Source organism: Erpetoichthys calabaricus, chromosome 3, assembly GCF_900747795.2.
Source record: "Erpetoichthys calabaricus chromosome 3, fErpCal1.3, whole genome shotgun sequence".
In the NCBI taxonomy this organism is placed as follows: domain Eukaryota; kingdom Metazoa; phylum Chordata; class Cladistia; order Polypteriformes; family Polypteridae; genus Erpetoichthys; species Erpetoichthys calabaricus.
This window is the reverse complement of record NC_041396.2, coordinates 169897619-169920448: the sequence shown is the minus strand read 5'-3', so window position 1 is coordinate 169920448 and position 22830 is coordinate 169897619. Positions and strand designations below refer to the sequence as shown.

Here is a 22830-nt window from a genome sequence, read left to right as displayed (position 1 = left end):
AAAAATAATTTTCAACAGACAGATGCAAATAAAACAGTGATTGACAAAACCAGAGTTTGGCAGGTAAACCAACACGAAAGAAGAGAGTAAAGAGGAGACAACATCAGGAGAATCCGCCCCTTTCTCACTACAGAGGCTACTCAGCTTCTCGTCCAGACCTTGGTCATCTCTAAGCTGGACTACTGCAACTCTCTGATGTCTGGACTTTCATTAAAGGCAACACGACCACTTCAATTGATCCAGAATGCAGCTGCAAGACTCATTTTTAATATTCCCAAATTCTCACACACTACACCTCTGCTGCGGAACCTGCACTGGCTCCCTGTGGCTGCCCGCATCAGGTTCAAAACCCTAACCCTTGCCTTTAAGGCCAAAACTGGAACTGCACCACCTTACATATCAGCACTGGTTAAGCAGCGTGTCACTTCTCGCTCTCTCAGAACATCAAGCACTGCTCGTCTCGAACGAACTTCCTCTTGCTGTACGAACAGCGGAGACCCTCACTGTCTTCAAACGTCATCTGAAGACACACTTCTTTCAACAGCACTTGGACTAAAGTCCCCATACTTTTTTTTCTACCCTTTTTCTCAAAAAAAAAAAAAAAAAAAATTTTTGTACTAACAACTTACTATTTTCTTCTAGCATGATTTGTGTACAACTTGGTCAGCGGGTAACTTGTTTAATGACAGTAGATTTAATCCTAGCCTTAAAGACTGAAGAACAGTCGTAGACTACTAAGCACTGTTGTAAGTCGCTCTGGATAAGAGCGTCTGCTAAATGATGTAAATGTAAGAGTAACTGTGCATAACCAGGTTAAATTGTAGATCTGTGGCCTGATAACCTACTGTTAGGATATGGGATGGTGCTAAAAATAACATACTGTACATATCATAACATTAATTCCTTAGTGTGTTATTTTGATGGAATCACAAAACACCGTTAAAGAACACTTTTTTAAATGCTACTATAGAGAAAATGACAGATCAGATGTGTGTGACTTATGTACATGGACTTTATCTCTAGTTGTATTCCATTCATCACATTTTAACTGAATTTTCCATTTTATGTTGTACTCACTACGATGATAATAAATGGCTTTTGTGCAGCAAGAGGATGAGATATTCCCAAGCCAGTGTTCTGACCTTCACACTTTCTCCTGAATTAACAGACTCTCAAAAACATCTACAACAAAAGATTTTGTTTAGGCTGGTCAGGTATTTGCTGAAGCAGAATGCAAACCATGGACCACCTAGTATTCATTATGCACCCATCCATCCTTTTTTCAGTGTTACTCATTCCAACATAAGCTTGCAGAGGGGCACAACATGGCCTGGTAGGATCTAACTCAAGGCAGGGCTCAGCTTAATGTGATATTTGTATATTGCAGGCACTCACACAGACCTACCCACACTTTTCAGCTACTCACTAAATAAGAAGTAGCTCTCTGGTGTGTCAAGGATACTACACATGGACATGTAAATGTGTAAACTTTACAAGCAGTAAGCAGGCAGGGAATTGAACATGGCCAGCTGAAATTAAGACAGCACTGCTTACTGCTGCAACACCATGCTTTCATTACTATTCATCATTTTTCTATTTATTCACAATGATTTTTGTAGATGGCCACCTATGCTGGATTTCTTCAAAACTCAGTGCTGGTGTGGTAGGCTTTGCCTCTCCATGACTTTGAACTGGACTACACAAGCAGAAAAAATGAGAGGATAATTTTTCATTTGATATTTTAACATATCTTTAATCATATTTTGGCAGTTATCATTCAACACCAATGCCAAACACCTGGTATTTTTATGAAATTTTGTTTTGCTAGTTTAAATTTTCTAGAGAACACACTCCCTTTTAAATCAACAAATATCACTGTTTAAAATGTGCAGATCTTTAGGATGATTAAAGTGTTAACTTAAAACTGATGCCATGTATATATCTTTACTATGATATCAGAAAATAATATTCTTCTAACATAAAAGTCTCAATCCTATTTAACATTGTGATGACCAAAGCCCGTCTCTGCAGCAGTCAGGAACAAATACATTTTAATTAAAGATGTTGAGCTCTTTAATGTTTAATTATCCAAGTATTGCATTAGTCTGTACATTCTCCCCACCTCTGCTTTCGTTTTCTTTTGGTTACCCCAGTTTACCTCTCATACCGCCCAAAGACATGCAAGTTACGTTATTTAGCATAGCCAAAATCTCTCCTTTTAATGTGTGTGTGCAAGTGGGGCACTACAATGGATCAGCACCCTAGTCAGGGCTGGTTCCTATCCTGTGAACAATACTTCCAATAAAGGCTCTGAAACATTTCACTGGACAAAGCGGATTCAATAATGGATGGATGGATAATGCTGTGATAAGTAAAATGCATCATGCTATGATTGTTTACAGATTTGTGAGAATTATGCTTTACTTGATAACAACCCCATAAATGTAGTTTAAATCACAATTGTTCAGTGACTTAAAATACAAAATTGCCTGCTTCCTACAATCTGCATCTTCTCACATAGTGTTAAGTAAGAATATGCCTTGGTGTTAAAATTTATGTAAACCTGTGTATACCCCTCTGCACCAACAAATCGAGAATCATGGCCTTGAAACACAAAAACATTTGAAGCCTATGATAATTATGTAAAATAAACCATAATCATTGTTTTGCTGTGTTTATTTCATTATGACTGCTTTCCTGGTTTTTATTTTTTATTTTTTTTTGTTTTGAACATTTGCCATTGATGTTTCTTGCCATAAAATGGCATCCTTTGCATTTATTTTTTCTTATTTTTTTTTAGCCAATAAAAAAACATTTTAGCAAACAAAAAACTGGTAAAAGTGTGCTCGTCGGAAGAGTTGTGAGATGCTGTTATTTCGCCAATTATTTTTGACACAAAGATATTCTGTCACTTTCTGTACCTTCTTTAAGTGTGAATGGCTTATTTCATAAGCAGCTCACTCCAAAAGGTAGCCTGCACGGCAGTAATGAAATGGTTCAAAAAATTTTAACCTATACAAACAAGTAAAATAAGCTTTTTGCATCTTTACAAATACATCTTTATCCTTTACCCTTCTCACAGATGTCCTCAATTATCTGCAAAAAAAAAATAAAATCAACAATTGAAACAATTCTAAAACAAATTAAAGCGTGGAAATTAAAGCTTTACAAAATCCAATTTCAATCTATAAAATACATGCTTTTGAAAGTCTGATTTACTATAAAAGAAAACACACTTTTTGATGCCTCTTGCTTCCAGTTAAATAGCACGTTTGGCACTGTTTCATCACGATAAATAATGCATTATTTTTATTTGTGTTTTGGCGTTATCTTCAGTGAAGTCTCAAACTAAGATTTATGCAAAATACTCTTTGCAACAGCTTTCAGTGTTTCAAATGTAAAGAGTCCTCATTTCTGCTTTTTTGTGAGTTTTTTTGTCCTCCTTAGATCAAGGATCTTTGAGAACACTCAAACATGCAAACCTCAGAAAAGCAAGAGACAATTATTGCTATAAATCCCATAAATTAAACTACTTCAGATGGGCAACTGCCATTAAAAGATAAATTTATGTTCCTATACATTATTCATGATAAAAATCTGTTCAACAATCAATGTGGCGAGTTAAAAGCTTAACTCAGCAGTCTCACTAAACCACCTACATCAAACCCCGGTCCCTGCTGGAAGAGGAATCTGATTCATTTATTATTTATTTGCCACAAATATATTTGCAGCTCAGCTCTTCTAAACAAATCTCTCAAAAGGCTGCCTTCTGCATCCGACAACACAAAAACGCAGAGTGTGGGTAAAATTGCAGAACTAAGCGAGCTCTCAGACAGTGATTGTGTAAAAGGGTTTGTGCAAATATTTAAAATAAATCTTTTTTTTTTTTTTAAGTAAATAGACATGTTAAAAATTTGAGCTGAAGGAAAAACAGATTACGTTCAACCTGCTCTTAATTCTGTCAGTCACTCAGAATTTAGTCACAGCCCAGTTCTCAGCAAACAGAGTGAAGTGAATGTCAAATAGCCCCTGTTTTCAACTGACAAATCTAGAAATGTAACAGCAGATAAAGCTGAACTAATGCAATACTTATGCCCCCTGTCTTTGTTACTGGCCAATTGAAATGAAACAGTTTATTTAGCAGAGTTCAGCTTTCTGCCGGATAATATCCCTGTGGGTCACAATCCATGGACAGTACTTCAGAAAATTGCATAGGGCAAAGGGCTTAATTCCTCTCATTAGAAGTTGGATACCTAGCCTTCAACACATCTAATGACATAGCTAATGATAACTTGATGATGAAAACCAAGTTAATCGGGTATTGTAAACCAAAGTCCACTACAGGCAAGTTTAAGTTAGCAGAAGCATGCTATAGCAATAATGCTGCATTTCATAAAACATGAATAGTTCATTTTTGTCACTGCATACAGTATAAAACAATGACTTTTTTGAGACTGATCAGGTTCTTCATCTGCAAGCTGGATTAGATTGTAGGCTTATTGTAAAACCACTTAGAGTTCTTAATGCTAATCCTTATAAGAACCTTGCATGATTCTTTCCGACTTTTACTTGCTGAAAGGAGGATATCCATGACAGCAGGTAATGCTGTAACATCTGACTGTCTTCATTTATGCTGCTCCTATGTTTGCATTTCAGTGTATGAAATTATTGTATAGTTTTACATTTTGATGAAGTAATATGAGAAGTTGTCCCCACCTAAGCTGACCTCTTAAGTACCACCTGGTGTTTCTCAAATTCTGCCCCTCCAAAGAGCTCCATAAACATTTACGATGGCAGTTTCACTAATCACAGAGAGCACTGAGGTTATAAAAAGACAATTTTATTCTGTTTCCTATTACATTTATGTTCCAAGTATCCATCACTCCATTTTCTGAATTTACTTCTTCCAGTTTAGGGTTGTTTGGAGCATATCCCAAAAGTAATGGGTACAAGGCTGTAATCAGTACCTGACAGGATGCCAGTCCAACTCAAATCACACTCACAAATCCCAGCTCACTCATAACAGGTAATGAAAAGTCACCAAATAATTGAATACACATGGATTTGGAAAGTGGGGAAAACACAGGAGAAAAACCCATGGATAACACTTTAGAATAGGGGCTTTAAAGGCTTGTATCTAATGTGATGTAGAACAATGACAAATGGAAGCAACATACAGTAGTATTTCACAAACCTCACTACTGTAAATAGATTTTTTTTTCATTAGCAGTAACATTGTTAATTCAATATTTACAGACTATTAAAAGCTACTTTATAAAGAACACCTAAAGTAGAGCTGTGACCATTATTAAGGTAAGTGGCTAATAGATACACTATAGGTATCTTTAATTCTAGTGGATGTTGGTGCTTTGTAAGTTTTACAATGTCCAAACAAAGCATTTATTAAAGACTAACTGATGCAGGCACTGAAGGTATCCCCTGTTCTAAGTGCTTTATTAGTCTTATTTTGACCAAACTAAAATGTTACTTAAGATTTTGTTACACAGAACTAACTGACTAATAGATGTACCCAGGTAGCAGCTTTTCTAAAGTGTTACTGATCCATGCAGACACTGGGAGAGCTTGCAATCTCCAAAATGACAAAGATAAATCAATTTCAAATATATTTAGTAGGAGCAAAAATCAGTGGTTTCTCATTCAAAGATATTAAAAATCTCAGTGAACATCATTGGTAATGCATCCACTATATTTTACTGCCTAATGATAAAAAATGTTTAATTAAGATAGGAATTAACAGCAGCTGTGGGTTGAAAGAGATCCTAAGTAACCTTACAACTACAGGTTCTGCATGAAATGATTTTTTAAAAATGCATTCTAATGATGAATTTAAGAGAATCCTGACCAAGTTGAAATTTATCACCATGAAACGGAAACTGGAACTCAACCATGCTTACAGTAAAATTAACAAAATGGTGCCTTATAGAACACCAAAGGGGAAGGAAAATAAGAAATTCAAGTGACCCATTCCCTGCAAGCCCATGTTTGGATATTCTGTCTCTTATAGAAATCAAGGTGTAGCTATGCCTTAGAATATCCCTTAAGTAAAAGTAATCAAGGTCTGTTTGTCTGTAAGTAAGTCTGTTTCTGATTGTCTGGTCAAAGACATTCACACCAGTGATCTGCTGGAGGTCATCTTGTAGGGCTCTGGCAGTGCTCATCCTGTTCCTCCTTGCCCAAAGGAGCAGATACCAGTCCTGCTGATGGGTTACGCACCGTTTACGGCCCTGTCCAGCTCTCCTAGAGTAACTGCCTGTCTCCTGGAATCTCCTCCATGCCCTTGAGACTGTGCTGGGAGACACAGCAAACCTTCTGGCAATGGCACATATTTATGTGCCACCCTGGAAAAGTTGGACTACCTGTGCAACATCTGTAGGGTCCAGGTATCACCTCTTGCTACCAGTAGTGAAACTTGACCATAGCCAAATCCAAAACTAGTGAAAAAACAGTCAGAAAAGATGAGGAGGGAAAAATGTCAGTGGTCTCCACCTGTTAAACCATTCCTGTTTTGGGGGTTGTCTCACTGTTGCCCCTTTAATTTCCTTTAATTTTTTTTAGCTACACGTACATATATATTGTCACTCAAATGTACATGAGAGGCAGCTAAAGGGTCTAAATGAGAGTAATTCCACGCCAGACCAGGAGGTGGCAGAGTGCGCTGACCTTTTTTCTCACTTTCCTGCAGACCATTTATTGGAAATTCCTCCTGGCCCTGATGACGTCACTTCTGGTTCCGACCTCAATGACGGCACTTCTGGTTCTGAGCCCTCGTATGACTTCACTTCCGGTGGAGAACCCATGGACAAAGACACTTCCGGTTCCAGCCCTTTTGATGACATCACGTCCGGGTCCGAGCCAATGGTGACTTCACTTCCTTTTCTTGCCTTTAAAACCACCATATTCAACTAAACTCATCAATTCTGTTTTGGACTCCGATCTGTGCACATCAGTGCTATTAATTTACCCTTTTTGCAACCAGGGAACATTATATGGGTGGCTGCCCCAAACCTTTTATGATTCCTGTCTCAGGTTTATATACAGTAAATAAATACACCAAATATAAATCTACACTTGCAGGTTTAAAAGCTAAGGCAAAAAGATTTAAAAGTGACCAAGGTTGGTGTTGACCTAATACAGTGGCGTAGATAGAGTTAATGCCGCTCAGGGCGGGGCGGTGCTTCAATTTGCCACCCTCCAACATATCTGAATATGTTAACTTATTTAAATAGAAAGTTAAAATGACATATAGAGAAAAATTAAGATACTTTTTGCATAGATTTATTCATATATAGAGAAACAGCAATCATTTTTCACATATAATTAAGCATCAACTAGACAAGAATATAGTATAGACGTACTGATAAGCCATGTTCTAATTATTAGTTTAATATAATTATGCTGCGAAAACCAGAACGAGTGTAGTGTACAAGTGATAGGTGGGGATGTTTTCTGCGCAGAGCAAGAACACATTCGGATTGATAAGGAAACGAAATTATAAATTGTAAATTAGTTGTTTATCTTCCTAGAAATTATTATCAGTGTAATATTTATGTTTATTTTTATTATTGCCTCATACATTTCAACTGCTGTGTCTGATGCTGTCACAGAAGGACAGTCTGATATTTTTGAAGCATTTGTGGATAAAAATCAGAGAATTTTACTTTTTTCATTCATAAGTGATATTTTTCCGAACCTTGCTGCTTACACACGAATTGTACTGAGCCTTTTGGCCAATAATGCTGCCCCCAAAAATGTGCTGCCCAGGGCAGACCGCCTCCTCCACCTGCCCCTAGCTACGCCACTGACCTAATAGGTCTAAAAAGACAAGACTATTCCAAAGTGTAGGGGCAGCTATTTCAAAAGCACGACCCTCTCCAAGTCCAGATCTAGGCACAACCAATAAGTTGTGGTCAGAGGACTTCTGTGTTCGTGAAGGAGAGTAAGGGTGCAAGAGGTCAGTAAGGTAAAGGGGGCTAAACCATTCAGGGACTTAAGAACAAACAGTAAAATTTTCAACTCAATCCTGTAGCAAACAGGAAGCCAATGAACAAAAGCTAAAACTGGTGTGATGTGATTCTGTTTTTGAGTGCCTGTTAGAAGCATGGCAGCAGCATTCTGGGCAAGCTGAAGATGAGCAAGGGATAACTGATTAACTCCAATGTAAAACGAGTTGTAACAGTCAAGCTGAGAAGAGACAAATGCATGTATTAGTGTTTCAAAATCGTGTACAGAAAGAAAGTTAGGCAGTAGCTTGAACTGATAGAAACCGGCTTTAACAATGGAGTTAATTTGTTTATCAAATTTGTGGGCATTATCAAAAATCACAGCAAGATTTTCTGCGAAGGGTCTACAGTATGTTGTCAAAGGACCAAGATTAATTCCTGCAGCACAAATAAGATTGGAAGGTCCAAAAGACACAATCACTGCTTTTTTGTAATATGACAACACAGCAAGAGCACTGTCAAAAGCAAGTCAGAAACAAATAAATAATGAAAGTAAAATGTACCTGGTATATTCACATATAAGTTAAACATGTTGATCTATTTACAATGTATTCATCTAAACAATTACACATTTAAACTGATGTTAAAATAACACATTGCAAATCCACTTCATGTTAAAATTAATGAGAGTAATGACGGTTTCAGGGGTGTAGCCTATTCCACAAGTTGCAAGGCAGGAAACAGCCCTGGACCTGAGGCCATTTCCTCACAAGGCCTACTTATGCACACAGGGCCAGTTAACCTAACACACACACCTCTGGGGATATAGGATGAAAACAGGATAACCCAGGCAAACCCACACAGACACAGGGAAAACATGCAGAATCCACACAGACATCAACTGTGCACAGGATTTGAGCCCAAGAGAAAAGAAGCATAAAGCAGCAGCATTAACCACAGCACAACCATAATCCCAAAACAGAATCCTGAAAATAACATTTTTCAACAATATATTAAAATGAATAAGTACATATGCTCATTGATCATTTTAAAAAATGCAACATAATACAAAAGTAACATGTTCTATTTTAAATTGGAAGAGAAACTATCAATCCATCTTATTCAATCAAATTAAATAAAAAAGAGCTTGTTTTTTTGCACCTTTTCTTTGCCAGCTTGTTTAGGGCTGTTTCTTCCTAGTGGCTCCTGCATCTTGACACCCTAAAACTGGATTGGTCAGGTTCAGAACATTGATCAAGTGGTGGGTCCAAGTTCCCTATTCAGTTCAGTTTGCTTTTCTATCTAGGTTTTAACACATTTAAATGTAGCTTTGTCTATAACAGACTGCAGTTCATTCCTGAACAGTGAAGAATAGTTGTTATCCTGTTTAAAATAAAAAATGATTTTAATAGTGTCTCTTTAATCCATAAAAAGTAGGAATTTACAGATTTTGCTAACGTGTAACAAAGAAGTAAACAAGATACTTTTTGAACTGCTGCCTGCATCTCTTGTGGTAAAAGGAAGATGGGTACAGAGCAGTAATCTAAAGAGATGGTGTGATTAAGAAAGTTTATTTTAGCTGCAGTTCCCTATATAGTGCTTCAATGTGTATCGTAAAAACATCAGCAAAATTTTTAGTTTACGGAAATAATGTAATAAAGGCATTACATCCTGAGTGAAGGTGAATTTTATTTTCACAGATGACTGGCTTATACTGATGAGCTAGCTCTGAGTGTTGGGTAGAACATGCCTAAATAATATGATTAAAATTAAGAATAAATACCATAATCATCTAAAGGATGGTTTAACTGCAGTCAATACAATACTTATGACAGGTCAGAGCACTAAAAACCTTAGAGAAGTCCATTTTTTATTTCATTTTTACTAGCATAAAGACAAAGCCCATTTTGTGAACAGCAGTGATGTGCATGTATTGTATATTTTTTGCAGAGTTCTGTGTTAAATAAGCCATTTGCATTTCATTTTTAATTGATTTTATAACACACGCTCAGTGAGTGCTGTTGGCCTACAGTGCCTAAAGACCTGAGCTCATCAAGCTCATAAATAAAATGTTACACGTTCTATTCTGTGTCTAAATGGCTATCTAGCTATGCAATGTGTCACAGACCGTATCGGTTAATTTTTTTCAATTTGTGCTACTTGGTCTTTTTTATGCTAATTTGGCAGTATACAGTGGATTTGAGCTTAACATTTCCATGTTGACTGGCAAGTGTGGGAGGATATTATAGTTGAGAGAGGAGACTGCTTTTTTCAAGAGGTGTAAACATTTATTTGTATGTACGGATGTACAATGCAGTATATTTACATATATTTTGACTGGTTTTGTTTAAAAAAAAAAAAAACAACTAAAAGTACAATGAAGATGGGGGAGGCGGGTTAAAATTACTATTCCTGTTTTTCCACTTTAGTGTACTGGCTTAAATTAAATTCAGAAACAAAAGCATTCATATTTGTGCTTGCATGTCAAGGATTACTTGTTCCATTGAACGTCTTTCCCATTATCTGCTTATCACTTTCTCTGCTCTTTAATCTCTTTCTTGTTTCTGCTCAAAAGCTTCCTCTCACTTTCTCTCCCTGTGCAAATGTACCCATTCTTTTTAACACTTACAAAACTGAAAAGCCCAGCCTGGCTGGGGCCACCTGGAAGCAGCAATGAAGCTTTCTCCCAGGCCTGGATCCCTGCCAGTTGCCAGCTGTACCATTGTACGCACCCATTTTAGTTAATTCCATGCCTTGCGATTGTGCTGGTTCTGTTTACAACCACCTCCTACTCCTCCTGGGTCCCACTCCAATTGTCCTGGTCTCCCCTTGTTTAATACTGTTTTGCAAGTTATTAAGCCCTGGAAGTCCATTAATCACAGTTCATGTCTTGTGTAAGCCCACACAACGAAGGGAAAGAGGGGGGAAGGGAAGACACGCTCATTCCCCTGAATGGGCTTAGACGGTGGTCCATTCAGATCCCTAACGAGATCATTACTGCTAACTAAATACAAACCTGACCCTCTGACCTGATGGGAAATTACGTAGGCCCCCCATTAACATGCTGTCCATACCTCCCATCCCACGCCCCCTGCTCTTTCCACTCCCCCTTCTGCCCAACAGATAGAAAACTAAACCTGCGATCAAAAGGGCCCTAATCACTGCTCTGATTGTGGTAAACCAAGCCTGACAGACATTTCACTGGGGCTTCAATAGCTACATCACTGCCACCCCCATTGCTAGTGCTCTTTGCCAGGCCTCTGTTCTAGCCAATGGCATACAAACTCCCCCAGCTTTTCAGATTACTCGACACACTGCGCTTGCTTTTCTGGGACCACCTGGTAGGCTAATTTTAATATGACACCGGTTCAGTCTTTTCCCTTTTCTCTCTAATTCCCTCTCTCAGCCAAGCTGCCACCATGAATTCTGTATAATCCATTGACCCAGCTGAACATTCCTGGTTAGCTCTACTCTGAAGGGGATGGATTTTCAGGGATTACATGGTTTGACTTCTGTCTGGTGGCACCTGCAATGGCCAACTTCAAACCAAAAAAAAAAAATAGAAAGAAAAAAAATTATCATGACAGTGCATGAGCTAACACCTTGGTAACGACTACTAACTCACCATGAGTGGCCTGCTTACCTCATACCTGCACTACTTGCACTCCATCATTGCCAACACAAAATTGCTTATTCTATCACAAGTGCAGAAGACAGGGGGCAAAATGGCCCGAAAATTCTCTTCAGCTAAAACATTGTCACTTGCAGCCTCTCAAGTGTTTCCACTTCAGAAAAAAGAGCTTAACAGAGGAAGAGGAGGAGGAGGGGCTACTAAGCCTGTAAGCAAACCAGAAGCAGGGCCTTGTTACAAGGTGGCTTCATATTTCACTAACTCCAGTGTAGTTCAGGCAGAAGCACCAAACAAATTTCATTAAAGAGCTGACACTTAGTTACATCATTTTTTATTAGACTAGCTTAAATGACTACTTGTTAATACAAAAAAGTAAACACAAACAAAAAAAATATAATGAACATCAAGCAAATAAATACATCAAATGGCATGCTTTGTACAAAAATATAAAGTAAAAAATGCAATGTATTTCTATTCACAGGAAAAAGAAATTATTCAAGTTTAATAAATATGCATATTTGCTAGATCCTCAAAACTCTAGTGTCATGAGATATAAATATAAATATGTGGAAATTGTACATGTCTGCATGTGTTTTCCCCAAATCCTTAGGTTCCACAGACATACGGGTTAGATTAATTGGCAACCCTAAATTTGCCCGCTAAGAATGTGTTATGTGATGTTTGTAAAGGCTTCAGCTACCTGCAACCCAATCCTTTTATTGTGTTCAGACGATGGAAGGATGCATTACATGTTGAGATGAACTGGTATTTCATCTAGGGTTGTTTCCTGCCTTACACCTAATGCTGAAACTGGATATTTGTAAAGACAAGTTTATATTTTTTACCTTTAGAATTGCAGTTGTAACTGCATGTTACAGGAATGCCTACAGAAGCAGTGTTGTCGACCAAGTACTTTAATATTTCATGTAACACCATCTAGCCTAGTGCTTTCTAATTCCAGTCCCAGTTCCAATTCTAATCCCTGCTTTTCATCATTCTGTGTCATTTGACCCCTATGTCATTATTAATTTTCATTATTAGGGCACAGTTAATAGCACAAATTCAATTCTGATTATGTTTAAGAGATGTGTACTGCCATGTTACAACACTGCCAAGACCTTCAACCCTTTCTTGTAGTCCTTGTCAATATTACTGGGGAGCAGTGTGGTCAGCAAACAAAGATAAAATCGGAGGTTTTATCTGTCTATCAGTTGAGCTTTACTGGCTCATTCAGTTTTTTCAGTGGAAGTGCCTTGTGCTTCTTATAATATTCTTTTTTTGTGTTTTCAGCATGTTTCCAAGTGAGATTTTTTTATAGTGTCCCTACAGCTTTGCTGTATAGGATCAGACAATGCCCATAAATGACTAAATAAATAATATTTCAAAAGGATTATTTTAACTATCTTTAGGCTATTTATTTTTTTGTTTTTGTAGGTTAGTAAAAAGGTCAAGATCTCGTACAATTTGATCATAACATCACGGTCTTAATCAGCCCTGTCTGCATGCATGTAGGTGTGTGCATTAATGAGGACTACAATGGAGTTGCAGTCCCCTTCTTCCTGCCTTGCACCCAGTGCTTTTAAGATAACCTCTGTCCCCCAACCCCCATGGTACTGAACTGGATTACATGGGTTTGAGAATGTTTTGTTTTATTTGCAGAACATTGCTATCTTACTGTTAAATCATACACAAATTCAGACTTAAGTGATTTATTTCCAATCCCAGAAGAAGATTGGACTAAACATGTGCCCTGACATATGTCAACCTATTATAAACGAGATACTCAAAATACACAGTGCAAAAGAAATCATGCATCTCCCGCAAAGAGACACAGAGTAATGAACTAGAAGTTAATGGCAGGCTTTGTAAAGACAAAAAATATATATTATTAGCCTTTGAAAATGCACATGTACCCCAGATGCTGTTATGTTGTGTCCTTAAGTGAATTCACCATTCTTTATCATATTCTCATCACTTTGTTCTGCCTATCCAAAGACACCTGGCTCAACTCTCCATTATATTCTCCAGATGGACAGAGTGAAGATAAGACAGAGAAGTTATCAGATTAGAGTTAAGGCCTGCTGCAAATATAATAGCTGTAACCAGTGTTTACCTTAGATAAAACAGTAACACACCAGAGAGCAACTCCTGACAAATACTCATTTACCTTTGTGGATTCACTCTGTGGATCTCTTTTGGATATTTTTTGGGACTCCATAATTTATAAGGTTTTAAATGTGTCAGGAACAAGGCCTTTTCTGTCCTGCTACTGTATCTCTGTGTATTCAAATGGGTTATTGTGTACATACTAGAGGAGTATTATTGTCAGGGCAAGTGAATGATGGATGGGCAAACCGAAAGTATTGCTTAAATACTGACTTGCTTAGAATGAGCAAAATGAAATTCACTGGCCTCTAGCACAGGGCCTGGTGGGACTATCCTTGTTATCTTTCTTACTTTGCTTTGCATAGAGGTGACAGAATCTGGAAGAAGAAGTGACCTAAGAGGCTGTAAGGTTCACTCAGACATTCTACACTTCCTACTTAATGATGGCACTTAACAGGTTTAGTCTACCTATATAGCCATGAACCCTGTGTAGTCACTAGTTCTTGTTCCTGAACCTGGCTTACTCCTCAGTGAACACCTAGGTTGATACCTCCAGCCAGTCAGAGGATTAACAAATAATTAGTCTTGGCTAGATTAATGCTAAAAGGTTTTCTTTTATTTGTTTAGGCATTCAGCAGCATGCAAAATAAAATTATTAGGTTATGCAGTATTATACAGGTAAAATTCCATTACAACAAATATCTTTACAATGAAATTTTCAATACAACAAAGTATTTTTATGGTCCCGACAGTTTCCCCATATGACACGAGTCTATAGAAATCTCATTACTACGAAATACATTCAGCAGATACTTTCATTACAATAAACTGCCCAAAAGACCTTGAAATGCCTGAATGAATCATCCACAGAGCAGTTAGTTCTGTGGTCGCAGCTCAGTTGTGATCCCCAAACAGAAACATTGTAAGATTTTTTTTTTCTTTCTTCAAACTTTCCTCATACTGTTTTATCGCTGTGTTTGTTTTCTGTGGTTTTCAGTGATACCTTTTGCTTATTGCTCATCAACATTTGAAAAACATCCATTGGAATTTACCTCATTGTCACCCTCCTATAGAAATGGCAGACACGAAAAAACGACAACAGTTCATATTAAAAAAACTTTTTGCGGCTCTCGATTCCGACAAAAAGAAAAAAGACGTTGCCAGTGAATTCTGAATTTCGCCATCGACACTGTTAACTTTCTTGAAAGATCGATCAAAAAAAGAAGAAAAACCTTGGGTTGCAAACGTATGAGAAGTGCTGCATTTGAAGATGTCGAAAAAGCAGTTTTTTATGTGGTTCAGTGATGCTCGTTCAAGAAACATTCCTATTAATGCGCCACTCATTCACGAAAAAGCAAAGTCACTGTTGTGAGGTTTTCTAAACTCTCTTGGGACCTCCCCCAACGAGACAACATGCCAAAGAGCGTCCTGAAGTGCGATCACCACGTCTGTGGAAGACTGTTTATCTGTTGCTGGGGCAACAGCAGGCTCATAGCTCTGCTGCAGCTCACCGCCAAAGCAAACAGAAAAAATCTCGATAGGTGATGCAAGGAACATTGTAAATGCAGGGAACAGTATTACTTGGTCACTAACCTAGCAGCAACCCTGCCTGACTGCTGTGTCTGTGTATAGGTGAGTGGTAGATCCCGCTACAATAGATAACCCTGCTGTTCCTGTTTCAAGCTGAATAAAGCTGGTTTCGTGAAAGCACTGAGACTCAGCCTCATATTTTGGGGTGCAAGACAGGGACTTATTGCGCGAACACGATCTTTTAGGATTTGCTTCTGTAGCGCTGTGAGCCTGCTGTTGCCCTGCCCCGGTAATGGACAAGCAATCTTCCACAAATGCGGCAATTGCGCTTCAGGACACACTTCGGCGTGTTGTCCCATTGGGTGCGTGGGGAAGAGAAAGAAGAAGAAAAGGATGATTCGGCTTTTGCTGCCCACAGCATGCTTCTGCATTTAGATAATGTTCGTGTTGAATTCCTCCCACCCAATTGCACGGCAGTGCTTCAGCCATTGGTTTTGGCCATCATTCGCACCCTGAAAGTGTATTATCACAAGGAAATGCAGAGAAAAATTCTCGTCAGCATAACTTGTAGACAGGAGGAGATTAAAATGAACATGAAAGAAGCTATTAAAATGATTGCAAATGCCTGGACGCAAGTTAAAGAAAGCACTATAGTGACAAATACTGAATCTCATTACTACGAAATTTTCATTACAATGAAATATTTTAGGTCCCTGGCAGTTCGTTGTAACGAAATTTTACCTGTATATAAAATGCAGGTTGTGCATTAGCTACTTCATAGATACAATGTCTTATTTCAAATCACACTTGGTTATAGTCTTTGTGGTATTTACATGTTCTCCCTGCATTGTGTGCTGGTTACACAAATTGGTGACTCTACTTGGGTGACTGGTTCAGCAATGGGCTGGTACTGCATCCAGGGTTGTTTCTTGTCATGTGTCCCAAGCTTCTTGGATACAGCTCAGCTCATCACACCATGACTCAAAATGGGATTGAGCATTTTTGAGGATGTATGCTGTGACCATTTGTAACACCACAGTGCATACCCCCAAAAAAATGTATCCAAGGAAGCCCAGGTAAATAAAGAATGGTAGTGTATTAAATGTAAAACACACACACGACTAGATATAACAAAAAGAATGACAATAATACAAATAACAAATACTCAGGCTTCTCTAAGATAACAATAGTAATAAATACACAGGATGCCGTTCTAGTTTGCAGGATGGATTATGGGTTGACTTTTCCACAACTAAACATTCACCATCACTCCTTTCATACTCCCTCTCCTCCTTCTAGAGCCACTCTGGTCACTTTTTCCCACTAGCTATTCCCTTGGCAACTACCCCTATCCTATCTCCATGTCTGTTGGGCCTGTGGCCCATGGCTTCTTTTTATCTGGTGCCAGAAGCACTTTGGGGCAATTTCTGGTCCAATTAGAAGTACTTCAGGGCCAAACCTAGACTGATGAAACTTTTGTAAGCATCATCTCTCCAGTAATCTCTATGCCAGCCTCTGAGCAGATTTGTAATAAAGGTCTGTCAAGCCGAAGCGGGGCCTAATAACATTGGCAGCCATCTTCCACTGACTCATGTAATATGGGTGGAGAATGTATGACCTCTTGTACTATATTCTCCTCCAACATTTTTTGCCTGTGGAACAAAAATTTTAGAGGTTCTTTTTACTCTGTGCTGTTCTGGCATTCCAGGAAGCCCCTAGTCAATATCAATTCATTCCCTTGCAACCAGTACAATGTATGTAAAATGCATAATGCTAAATTATTTCTGCAACTTTTGGCTAATGATATAGTGTAAGTTATACTATTAAGTATAAGTAATAAGAATAAACAGTTTTATAATATTGTAGCACTGTCACTGAGCTTTTATCATTGGTAACTTTTTGATTCCTCAATTATCCACCTCCGATCATTAAGGCATATCTACAAATTGCTTCATATGAATCTTTCTTGATAATGATTTATTAAAATGTTACACCCACAATATACAGCTTGATTTTTAAATATGTGTCGCTTCAATTTTAAACATAAATGTGACTTCCTCTTTCCCTGTTAGACTTTCAGTATTATCTGTCTAGTTCTAACCTGAATAAGTTCTTAAGCTGAGCCCACTAGCTGGCAGGCCAATGTCGGCCTACTTCTTTGATACTTGCATAGACCACCTCAGGCCAGCAATTGATACTTATATTCTGGACAATAAGCAAATAATTAAAAAGTGAAGTATCAAGGACTTTCACAAAATAGCTAATAAAAAATTCATAGCTGTAGTCAGAACAGCAGTGAACTTGTTCAGGCTAGAGAAGACAAATCCGCCAATCAGAGACACAATGAAGCTCAAACACAAATATTAAAAAAATAAAGTCCAAGTGCCACTGCTCAAAATAAATAACACAAACATTATGTCAATAGATATGAAATAAAGAAGGGCAATGGAGAAGATTTATATTGGCCTTAGTTCTGAAATACTCATGAATGGAGGCTGCAGTCACAAAAACAAGACAATCAGGAAAAAACAATCTTGGATGCACTAAATAAATGTAGAGGAGTTGAATTAACAACAAGTGATGGAGAAATGAAAGCCACTGTTTTCCAAGTAGCAACATAGGCCTGTGTAATTTAGACTTTCATCAAAAATTTACTTCTCCTCAAAGTACTAGTGCTTCAAAAAGTTGATGGTAAAAGATCAAAAGACAGAGAATGAGAGTAAGGTGGGTGGATACTGTCATGCAAGAAGTTAACAAAATGCAACTCCAAAAATGAAACAAAATCATCCTTGTAGTGGTTAAGAGTCAGAAGTAATGAAATAGATATACTTCAGCTGACCCTGATGTACATTATTTCTTTATAGGGTCATTATTATGAATTGAAATACTTACTTTCTTGTTCTAATTAACATGCAACAAATCTGTTATGCCTTTAGAAAAAAGGAAGAGAGATTTTTATTTTAAAAGAAGATTGGGAGATGAACGCAAGTCAGAAGCTGAGCAAAGTTCATACCCTAAAAGGCAGTCTTATCTTTTACCAAAGCCCAAATCAGAAACGAAAAAGGGGAGTTTATAAAAAAGGTCAAAAGATCAAAAAGTAAAGCAGTCATTCAAGTGATCAAAACAACTTCATTTAATTTGTTTTGAAAAAAAAATTAAAGTCTAGAATCAGAACCAGCAGAAGTGAAAATCTAAATGGCAAAAAAGAAACAAAATACTTCAATATAAAGCCATGATTTTTTTTTAAAAGAAAGTACTGTACATCATAACAATGCCATCACTCTCTTAGGTTAGTTAAGTTAGGGTTTTATTATTTTAAAATGTTTGCAGCAGTAAAGTATGATAGACAGACAGACAGATAGATAGATGCACACTGAAGGAAATACTTGAAATTTAGGAAAATGAGGATGGCTACTGTCAACTCTGTCGGCCTTCTTTCTAATCTGTGTGTAATACAGCTAAGTGACAGAAAGCTGCTGTAAACCAATAATTTTACTGCTCATTTTTACAAACTTATTAAAGTAGTTTATAGTGCTAAGGTTAACAAACCAACATATAACAGAAACCTTAAGAACAGATTCAATAATAGACATAATAAGTACAATTACGGTTTTGCCCACTTTAAAACCACCGAGATTCCCAAGAAAGAAAAGCCATGTCTACCCTTTCTCCCAAATTCACTCTGTGTTAAGATTAATCTTTAGCCTGTTATAAATGATTGTCCCCAGATATTTGTAGTGCTCTACCATGTCCATGACTCCCTGGGTGACAGACCATTAAAAAAAATAGCCACATTTCCCCAAATGTCAAACCTAAGTAATTTTAGTCATTTAATTATATTAATAATATATATAATTATCTAATAATTATAATAATTAGCCTTTTCAAAAAATTGTATAGTTATAAATGATTAATCTGTTATGATTATTTTATGGGCAATATGTTGATATAATTTGTTTTTATTTTGATATTTGTTTACTACATTTCTCAGTTTTAAAGTTATAAAATATGCACAATCCTAATGTTTTTTAAAGGTTTACAATGTTTCTGGGAATCATGGATTTAAACTGAACCTTAGCTAATGTGTGATGGGTGCCCCCTGTGTGGAATCTGCACGTTCTTCTTTGCCAGTGTGTTTTTCTTCAGGTACTCTGGCTTTCCTCCCAGACCTCAAACACATGTTCAGCCCTACAGGTTTGAGAATGTTATGTATAAAAATACATATTTGTGGGCTGATGTCACACTGATGGAATAGAGGAGAAAAGTCTGTGATAGAGAACAGCTAATCAAATGCAGGTGAGGGGACGCTGGTACACGGATGTTGTTGCCGCTCCTCCCTGTTAACAACACTTTTCGCAAAATTCGCCTTAATTCTACACAATGCTATATACTGTATACCCTGCCGTTCTTTATTATATTCTGTAAGTGCCTTGAGCATGGGAAAAGCGCTATATAAATACAAATATATTATTAAATGCTCTGGACTCTTTGAAGTTCAGTTTCATGGTATTTAAAAAGAAACATGAGATAAAGTAGTAAGAGGTGGAGTAGATAGTTGACACCTACATTTAAAAGATGAAATATGATTAATTTATTCCATAAATATTTTTACTATTTATTGATGAAACATTGTTTTTTTCATATATTCTAAAATTTAAAGAAGCAAAGTAAAAAGACATTAGTTTTCCAAACACAGCAGCATGGTAGTACACATTTACCATTCGGGTTATTAATGTTATATACATTATACAACTGCTTTTTCCTTTTCAGCTTCTTTTTTATCTCCTTATTTATCAACTGCACAGTTTTTTTTTGTTTTTTTTTTAATTGTCTACTAATTCCAAATTTTGGGATGAACCTGTCCCGCATTATATTTAAAATACAGTGGTACCTTGGGATACGAGTGCCCCAAGGTACAAGTTTTTTGAGATACGAGCTGTCACTAGGTTGATTTTTTGCCTTGAGTTATGAGTCAAAATTCCGAGGAACTGACAACGGAGGAGTTGACGGAACTACAGATGCGGCAACATACGTAGGTTCTGCAGGAGATCGGTATGGTGGAGGAGAGTTATCTCTTAAAGTGAGATAAAGGAAGTGTTTGCAATGTGGGAAAAAGTTTCGAACTTTAAAGAAATGAAACACCCTGAAAAAGTTACAACTGATCGTGCAGCAGCGCTATTTAATGACAAATATTTAACGCTTGACTTTATTGAAAAGAAACACCAGTTGCAACTGATCATGCACCGGTGCTATTTAATGACACTTGCCTAACTCATTTCAGAAACATTCTAAAGGGGAGGACTAAATAAATCTCCTTGGACAGGTTTCTATTGAAATACCTTGAGAATGAAAGTGACAAAAGTGTGGCAAAAAAGAAAAAAACTAGAAAAAGAAAATTAAGTTAAGCAAAAGTGAAGTGAAAGAAAAAAACATTACAATATGCTAATCGGCTTCGCCAACATCTGTTTATTTCTTTAGATTCTCTTTTATGTATTAGGATTTATTTTATTTGTATACAATATTTCATCCATCCATCCATCCATTTTCCAACCTGCTGAATCCGAACACAGGGTCACGGGGGTCCTGCTGGAGCCAATCCCAGCCAACACAGGGCACAAGGCAGGGAAACCAATCCTGGGCAGGGTGCCAACCCACCGCAGGTATACAATATTTGTTCATTATAAATACATTTTTCTTATGTTGAAAACATTTAACAAAAAAATTGGGGTGGTTTTTTGGGGGCTGGTACGAATTAATCTCATTTCAATTAATTTCAATAGGGAAAATTAATTTGAGATACAAGCATTTTGACTTACGAGCTCGGTCACGGAACGAATTAAACTCGTAACATCATCATACATCATCTGAGGGAGTACCAATACATCAAAAAGTTCAACTGCTGCAAAAGTTCACATAAAATAGTGACAAAGACAATTCAGGGATGTTGTAAAGTGGTTCTCCAGACATCTTCATGGGATTTTCCATATGACTGCAGTACTAGTGTTTCAGCATTAATGAACCCAAATTGTACATAAGGCAGAAATTAAAAAACAAAATGCTGACCACTAAAAACTGACCTAAATTTTCAATTGGAAAAGATTTTAGGGGTAAATTACTACATTTTCACATCTGTCCTACCTTTGCATGTATGTCTGAAAGTAGCACATAGTCTAATACAGTTAAAGAACAGGCCAAGAGCCTGATTAAAATTATCCCAGCTAGCCCCAGCCTCAGCTCTCTCCAGGTAAGTGTATCTCTATTCGCAGACTAAATGAAGCAGAAATGATGGAGTGTTTGTTTTCCATGACTTTTCATCAGCTTAGCAGTGAACTTACCACAGTGAATGTGAAGTGTTAATTTAATGTTCCCACCGTGCATGCCACTGTCAACAAAGGCTTCAGACTGTAATGGAGGAAAAGGTTACCTCTTACAATAAATGACCCTTATGGTCCAATTGTCTTTTGGCCTTAAGTGACACAGTCAAAACACACACACACACACACATAGACATAGCTGAACTAATGTGTCTTCTGGCAATCACTTAAGCTTGTGTACCTCAGTGAACAGAAAGAATCACCTGTAATGCTCACTTCATTATCTAGATAAAAGCCAGCTGAAAGATGCCTCTTCCTTTAACTGGATGATTAATTTGACAGAGTGTGGATCGTTAAACCTTGTATTCTGTAAAACTTAAACCGAAAGATGAGCCTCTCAAAAAGATTATAGCAGCACATTAACAATAGACTGAACCATAAAATTGTTTTCTGCACCTGCATTTCTACAACTTTTATGTCTATCACCCAGGTACAGAAAACAGTTTTTAACATTAACTGCTAGGATGTGCAGGAGCAAAGAGGAAAGGTAACTTGCAAAATAATTTGCTTGGCCCTAATTGTTTGATACAGTACCAATTGGCCAGTTTAAAAATGATTTTGTCAATCAGTTACTCTGAACTGGAGCAGGTATTAGTGAGTGTGGATGCGTGTGTGTGTGTTGCCTGTGATGGCCCCGTCCAGGGTTGCTTTCTATCATGTGTCCAGTGCTGATGGGATAGGCTCAAATCCCACAATGTTGAAGTGGGTTGAGCAGGATTAAAAATGGATGGCTGTAGAGAAGGTTCAGTGTGTTTTACAAGAACATTTAAAATACATTTCCAGAAAAATTCTAACATGAGATTAGCCACTATATGCCACAAGCGTGCACTGCATTGTACAAAAATTCTCTTGTTTAAATCCTGCCATTTCCCTTTAAAATCCAGCATAGTATACAAGCAATAAAAAATAGCCACATAGCTGTGCACACCAGCTTCTCAGTGGGAGTCAGCCCACACACTGTCAAACCTTTCCTTTTATATTACATTTTCATTAAACCAGTCAATTACCAAGTACTGACATTTTAAGAATAAATATGGTCCGACATTACATTGTTCAGCTGTTAGCACAATCTCCAAGCTAAAACAAGTTGTCTCCTGCTACTGGTAAACAATTTGAGAAGTAGAAGTAAGCAAAACGCAATAAAAATATACGTAAAAACCATAGTTTAGTGAAGTGTAAAAAAAAATTTAATGGGTCGGACAAAGTGTAACATTCAGAGACATTTCAT

At 37.3% G+C, this 22830-nt stretch overlaps 1 protein-coding gene across 1 annotated transcript in view; it reads right to left on the bottom strand.

Annotated features, from left to right (window-relative positions):
* The window catches only part of LOC114648465 (bifunctional protein GlmU-like), a 165064-nt gene that overhangs the window by 62726 nt on the left and 79508 nt on the right, over positions 1-22830 (bottom strand). The gene's annotated exons all lie outside the window — the stretch shown is intronic.